Source organism: Nannospalax galili, unplaced genomic scaffold, assembly GCF_000622305.1.
Source record: "Nannospalax galili isolate Female #2095 unplaced genomic scaffold, S.galili_v1.0 scaffold1254, whole genome shotgun sequence".
NCBI classification, from domain to species: domain Eukaryota; kingdom Metazoa; phylum Chordata; class Mammalia; order Rodentia; family Spalacidae; genus Nannospalax; species Nannospalax galili.
Window position 1 is genome coordinate 358120 of NW_008334550.1, and position 6796 is coordinate 364915.

A 6796-nucleotide genomic window follows, 5' to 3' on the forward strand; every position below is an offset into this window, starting at 1 on the left:
GGTTTGAGGGCACAGCCCACTATGGAGGAGGAATGCCAGCGGAAGCCTCAGACGGTTCACGTCGCATCGTATCCATGGTCAGGCAGCAGAGAGAGATAAATGGTGGTGCTCAGCTCCCTTTCTCTTTATTTAGTTCAGGGCCCCAGCCCAGGGGATGCTATCTCTCACATTCAGTGTGAGTCTTCCCACATCGGTTAAACCTCTCTGGAAACAGCTTCACAGGCACACCTAGATGATTCTAAATCCATTAAGTCGACACAGACATCACAGCAACTGGCACTGTTTGGGGGATGTTTCTGTTCTCTTCTGATAGAGCCAATGGCTGGGGAACCTCAGGAGGTCAGTCCTGGGAGCTAACCAGCGGTAGACCTGATATTTCTTTTTCTAAAAGGATTTAATCTTATTTTTAATTATGTGTATATGTGTGCGATGGTGTGGGTATGTGTCCATGAGTGCAGGTGCCTATGGAAGCCAGAAGAGGCTATCAGATTCCCGGGAGCTGGAGTTACAGGCAGCTGCAAGCTGCCCAGTGTGGGTGCTGGGAGCTGAGCTTAGGTCCTCTGCACGAGCAGTACATGCGTCTAACCAGCTGTCTCTCCAGCTCCCAGACCTGATATTTTTGATGATGCTTATTCTGTAATTCACACTGCCCTTTGCATGCACTGGGCAAGCCTGGCCTTACCCTCGACAGGGACAGTGTTCCTGCAGCCAGACACCATTGGCCCTCAGAGCGGCCGAAGGCTGTTTAGCAGCACCCTGACCTTGGCCTTTGTCCTCAAGGAGCCAGTAACACCCTACCTTGTTATGATAATGAGAAATACCTCCAGATGGGAACAAATGTCTTTGTGGGTGGGCAGAGGGGCAGGGTACAAAATGACCCTGCAGACGTACTGAGCTGGACAGTCCACCGTGGAGCCATCTCAACTAGGTCCAGCCAACCGTGGCAACACAAACCTACACACCGGCAGGGTCCGGTCTCTCAGGCTCTCACCTAGCTTGGCTGCAGCCTGACTTGTTGACCTTTGTAGGAAGTCCTGCATTGCGTCTTTCATTTCCAACACATCAGTACAGTTTTAGGATGGGGGAACTCTCCTTTGCGCCTTGGAACCAAATTTCTCTGACTTCCCTGTGATTAGCAGGGACCTGGGCTGACATGATCTTGTAGCTTTGCAACATCCTCCGTGTTCAGCCCCTTTCTTCACACAGAGGCGTGTCCTCAGTCCTTGCCTGGAGCCAGTGTTTCTAATGTGCTTCTGTGTTTCAAAGCCCAGCACAGGGGAATGCTACCAAGTTTATTCAGCCATATTGAGACCCTGTGTTTATTTTCTTGGCTTCAGTTCAAAGGCAAGAGCAAATGGATCCTAGCAGCCCAGGTTCTCTCTCTCAGTGGTGAGCAAATTGAGTTTACTTTAATGGTATCCAGGCTGTTGATTTGTTTAAATCAGTTAAATGACCAAAGTCGTATTTTTTTTTCTGCTTGTTAAAGACTGGTACGTATCTCATTCGTCAATGTGTCTGAGGGCATTGAGGCCTCACTGACTTCAGAGAGGCTCCCCGGAGAGTGGTGGTCATTTAAGCCATCTGCCAGCCCACAGTCTCACAAACAAGCAGAGGTAGACCCTAGACAGGAGCACAGAGGCACCACTAGAAGTCCCAGCACTAAGCGTGGAAGTGAGTGTCAGGGCCCCCGGGAGTGCGGGAGAGCCATCAGGTAATCCTCCTATTCAGCAGCACGGGGGAGAGGCCCAGGATGATTGTCACTGAGAGCTAATGGCAGGGAAGGAACGTTCCCTCCTGGTACTGAGGCGGGTTCTACCCCGTTTCTCATCACCAGCACTGCTGCATCCTTGCCCCTGTGCCCTGTGGCTGGGACCCCATCTTCCTTACATCTTATTGCTGCTGCTGGGCCTCAGCCTTAGCAATGGCTTTGCTGACAGGAGAGTCAGAGCTGGGGTGAAGATGAGGTGGCTCAGGGGTCCACCTCATGTGGACCAGAGTTCAGATCCCAGAAATGCATGCAAATGCCAGGTGGGTGTGGTGACCCACCTGTAATTTCAGCCTTGGCATGTGGAAACAGGGATCCCCAGAGCAAGCTGGCTAGCAAGGCCAGCTGTATCAGCGCCCTCTGGGTTTGACTGAGAAACTCTGCCTCAAAGAGTAAGGAAGTGGAGGATGATTCCAGATGTCAACCTAGGGGCTCCACATGCGTGTGCAACCACAATCATGCAAGAATATGTGTATGCACACATGCACACCACACATACATGAAAGATGGAGTTGCTTGCGGGGAGAGGTAAAACTGAACCTGGTGGCCCATCCCGGTAATCCCAGCACTCAGGAGCTCATGAGGCTGAGGGAGAATTAAGAGTTCAAGACTATAGGGAGACCTTGGTCCTTCTTGCCTCCCCCCAAAAACAGAGCCAGAAAACTTACCAACGTGTGACCATGCCATGGAGACACTTTGTGAGGCTTGTGAGCCTGGGGCTGGAGTGGGCCGGTTCCAGCCAGGGGACCTTCCAAAGCTACGGTGCTCTTGATGTCTTGGTCAATCTTGTCTGGCAGATAGGACACTTGGCGGCTTCCGTGACTTCGGTGCTCACCGCCATGTTAAAAGTGAATGTGGAAGGGTCTGGTTGAGCACATGACTTCCCTGGCAACGAGCTGCCCTGTTCCCCTTCCATTTCTCAGACAAGCCTTAGGGTAGCTTCCCCGGGGCAGGAGAACTCCTTAGCTCAGGGAGTCTCCCCTTCCAATCCATATGGGGTACAAACCCACCTCCAGCACACATGGGGTGAAGCCTGGCATCTTTTCACAGCCTGGAGCAGGCTGTTCAGCCTGGAGTCATCGCCCTGTGGGGCTTGGACACCGGGGGCCTGTGGTGAGGAGCATCACTACTGATTCAATGCATGGTGCCCTCTGCCCAGCTGTGCCAGCCAGAAGTGTCTCAGTGCTAGATGCACCAGATGAAGAGTCCCCATGTGTCCCTGCTGAGAACCGCTGGGCTGGAGGCAGAGATCCTGCGCACACACTCCACCTGCCCAGTCAGAGCCTGTGTGGAAGGCCAACGCTCTGTGGCTCTTGGTAAATGCTCTGTGTGTCCCATGTGTCCCCTGAGGCTGATGATGCAGGTCTTTGGGGAGGATTTCTTCCTAACACAGGGACAACTCCAATCTCAGGCTTCCTTAGCAGGAATCTGTGCAGACATTAGCTAGCCTTAGCCACCCCATGCTGCCCCTGGAATCCATGGGAGATGGGGGCTGGGAAGATGACTCAGCGGGAAAAGTGCTTGTAGTGTGAGCACATGGACCTGAGTTGAGGTCCTCAGCACTGACATAGGCACCTGTGATCCCAGCACTGGGAGGCTGAGGCAGGCAGATCTCTGTGAGTTCGAGGCCAGCCTGGTCTACATAGCAAGTTCCAAGTCAGCTGGGACTACAGGGAGACTGTCTCAAAAAGACCAAAAACAACAAAACATTGTTGCTGAACTCTGGCCTCCACACATACCTGCATGGGCATGCACATACATGCATACCCTTCCACACATATATAAACACACAAAAGGAGCCATGGGAATCCCCAGCTCTGTAACTGTGCATGCTGTGGTCCTGAAATATAACATTTTTTAACCATCCTGTTTAACTCAGACTCTGTTACAACTAAACCAGGCCAGAGCAGAAAGGGTTAAGCAAAGCCTAGCTTTGGAAATAAAATTTCTTTGGGAAGAAATTTTAAACTGTGAACCATGGCTTAAAAATACAAATGCCATCTTCTAGAGTCCTTCTCAAAAAACAGCAATAAAAGCCAGCAAAGTAAACAAATAGCACTTTAAAAATCCCGTAAGGTTGTGCCTCAGTTCGTGATAGTCTCTTGCTTTTTTAAAAATACTATGTCTTTTGGTAGTGATATCGGAGAGCTAAATACACACAGAAATGTTAATATATAAGTTATCTTTACAATTTTTTCCAAGTACATAGCTTTGAAGTGCAAAAACAACTTTAAAAATCTGGAATAAAAGTTTACCTGTAAAGAAATTATGCCCAGTCAACCCCATTCCCTCCCTTCACCCAAATATATCTGGTTATTTCTGTTTATTTACATGGTCATGATATGCAGTGGAGGAAAAACACAAGATTAAATGTAACTGTAAGGAGGATTTCTAAGCAGGTCTGCAAAACCAGTGACTGGCTACATTTAAAGCTTGTAAACACAGGGACTAACGCTTTTCTTCTGAGAACAGAACTCCATGTAAAAATATCAATAAGCAGTTAACAGTTTATTGTATCAGAAAATAATTTAAGGGAATCAAAATAAACCCGGTTTTGCTATCCATGAGGAAGGGGAGGAAGTAAGGTTTGGAAATAGTCAACTTAAAAATCTGTGGACAAACAGGTGACACCACCATACCACCACTTGATTTGTGGTTCTATTGTTCAGGTAACAGCCGTTGAGGTTCCAGCTCTGTGGATGAACAGTGAGATAGGAGGGGAGCAACAGGCTGTGGCTATAGATGTATGGAATGAGGTCTGGTGAGGGTGAGTTCAAGTGTTATTCAAACCGTAAGAAATGTGCTGCTCCTCAGAGCTGACGTTGTAAGGCAGAGCCTCAGTAAAAACCCCATCAATAAAATGGATGCTCAGAGGAGCATCCTGCTTGGCCTGCCCTATCATCCAGGTCTTCCAAATGGTCAGTGCCTGGCCACGGAGCGGCCAAGCACCCACATGGTTGGCCGCAGTTTCTACTTAGTCACTGAGACACCATCAACATCAATGACAGTTTACTCGGCGACAGTGAACGTGACCAGCGTGCACTGGAGAGCTCATGAGAGCTCCTTCTCATAAACATGCTTGGGAGACAGACCCACTATAGATGGTCAGCCGTGCTAACCGAGGGACCTCCGTGACCTGCCCCCACATGTTCAGCACTGAGCCAACAGCTTGCATCAAATTCAATCATAATAGAACGACTTCAGATGCCTCTTTGCTATTTGGTTCTTGGCACTTTTTTGGTAGTAGATATGCATTCTTTATGAAGAAAGAACCACAGAAATCTTAACAAACCAGTACCAGTGCGTAGTCCTCTGCTCCTTTTAATACCCAAGTTAACACTTTTGAGTCTAACACTTGAGGAGATCCGCTGTGTGCTTCAGGCATGAGGTGACTGAATGCCGACCATCCGGATATCAATGGTAAGTTAAACTCAGAGCACAAGGTCGGGTGAGGTTCTGTAGCTGCTGATCTGCCTACTGTTGCAACCATTTGGACCAGAGAATAGCCCACTCAGGCCTCCAGGACCCACCGTTCTATCCCCCATCTGACTGAAGGAAGCAATGGACACATCGTCTCCACTAGGGCTCGCCTTAGGGGTAGGGGTAAGAAAGATAAAAACTCTTAGTTTGAAAACAGTTATCCTATGCCTTAAGCCAGTCACGTGTTTCCCTAAAACCCCAATGTTTTATACCAAACCATCTCTTGTTTCTACTGCCCTGCCTCAGATGTTGTGAACGCATCATCGTCTATGGCTCTTGGCAGTTAAATTCAAAGACGGTATGTCCAAACACCTGACCTGCCGAAGCCCTGGACTTTTCCTGCAGCGCAGTTCTTGTCCTCAAGACCTAGAGCTGGGAGGGTTGTTGTGCTTCTATATGGAAGTGGTGTGATTTCAGAGAACCACAGGGAATCTGTCTCCCTCCCCCGAACTTCCTAGCGCCGCTAAATAAAAAGTATCCGCATTGCTTAGAAGACCTCAAGATGTCAAGTTGCGGGTGGTCTCACCACTTGGTATTAGAAATCTCCATGTCTGCAAGAGAAACAACACAGTAAAATTCTCACTACCTAGACCTGGAGGGTGAGGGCTTCTTCCATGTCAAGCGATGCTGCTGGCTAATAGCTGAAACCTGTGGGTTTACAGCATCTGTGACATCAGCAGAATCCCATCTCTTCCAAGCCCTAGTGGATCCTCTAAAGGCTGGATGTTGGGGTTGGAGTGTCCCAGCAGGTTCAACATTATCAGGCTGATTTGAGATGATGGAAGGTGATGGGAAGGTCAAGAAGATGCTGACAGGAATGTGACGATGACTTGGGATAGCGTTAGCTCTGTAGTACCCGGCACAGTGACTTGAACCAACCGCACCAATGGTCCTCCAAGGGCCTCCTGTCCTAGGTTACCAGTAGTGACCCATTGTCCCCAGACAGAATGGTGTGAAATAAAACAGAACTTCAGACAACATGGTCTTCTTGCTTCTTCCACAGCCAAAGCTATTTCTGGCTCTCTTAAAAGCAGCAACTCCTGACTTGGTGTGGCTAGTGTTAACTGACACTTGTCAGTCCAAAGCTGTAAACATTACCACCAAAGAATTTTATTGCAGAATTTCAGGAACCTGACAAAAGCTAACCAGGTGACAAGCTGAGTTATGTCCCCATTAGAAAGAAGTTTCTAGGCAGCTGTAATTTAGTGCTGCTGATAGCTGAGAGTTGAGTTCCACATCGAAACGTGGATTCTGTTTTAAGAGAAAACCCACTTGCAACAAAGCTAATTACCTGTTATGAAGAAGAACTTCTATGACACCATGGTCTCTGCATCTACACCTGACACCTATAACTCCACAGATGTCAGACCATGGGGTTTAATATAGTGATGAGAGCAGATTCGGCCCCGTGGGGCATCTCAACTACTGTCTTGGCTTAGTACATTAGCCCAGTTAATTGGCTATTATCCCTGGCACATGTATGTTCTGATTTCAAATCACACAAGCAGGCACAGAACAGCTAATTGTGCTTCAGTACCCCCCCCACTATCC